Source organism: Phalaenopsis equestris, unplaced genomic scaffold (assembly GCF_001263595.1).
Source record: "Phalaenopsis equestris unplaced genomic scaffold, ASM126359v1 Scaffold000099, whole genome shotgun sequence".
Taxonomy (NCBI): Eukaryota; Viridiplantae; Streptophyta; class Magnoliopsida; order Asparagales; family Orchidaceae; genus Phalaenopsis; species Phalaenopsis equestris.
In genome coordinates this window covers 804,740-805,486 of record NW_018164541.1, presented here as the reverse complement: position 1 = coordinate 805,486, position 747 = coordinate 804,740, and the positions used below count along the sequence as shown (strand labels likewise).

Here is a 747-nt window from a genome sequence, read left to right as displayed (position 1 = left end):
TTTGTCCACCCTAAAAACAATTGCGTATGAATTTTGATATAAGGAATTTAGTGATACCCTAAAAACAATTTTTATGTATATATATATTAAATTAAATTAAATTGAATTATTTTCAAAAGCGACTGAAATTCTGACCTACAGCCTCCTGACGTCTTCTCTTCTTGGGGGGCTATCTCAACGGCTGGGTTTGACCACCACACCTAACAAGATGTTCATAGGCTTTGACACTTGCAAAATATCAAAACAAGATTTCCCCACTGGGCTAGAACAACCCTAACAAGTGCTTATAACAAGATTTTCCCATCCCATTGGAACAACAAGAACAAGTATTTATAGGCAAATAGATTTCCATGACCCGTCGTAACAACGGATTAATTGTACCCTTAATATGCCTTATAAGTGAGGCGAGGAGTTCGACAAACTTGCATGACAAACCATCCCACTCTTTTATGTCCTCTGGAGGGAATCCATCTGGACTGGTAGGCAATGGTACCGTGAATTTTGCTTCTGTTGGATAATCAACTGTTGCCATATATATAAATGCTTCTCATAGCCAATCTCGTACTTTAATATACTGAAAATTTTTACATGCTCTTAAATGTTCTGCTGAGCTCATAAAGTCCATTCTTCATAGAAGGAAACCTTGTCAGCTCATCCCAACCCTTTATAACTGTGAAGTCAAGCTCCCATCCCGATAGTCCTGGGATATGGCATCATTCTAATGCTTTGAGTGTATATATATATATA

At 37.3% G+C, this 747-nt stretch overlaps 1 protein-coding gene across 1 annotated transcript in view; it reads left to right on the top strand.

Moving 5' to 3' along the window:
- LOC110020541 overlaps positions 1–747 on the top strand; it is a gene marked incomplete at its 3' end in the record, with an annotated part of 12,684 nt that overhangs the window by 7,912 nt on the left and 4,025 nt on the right.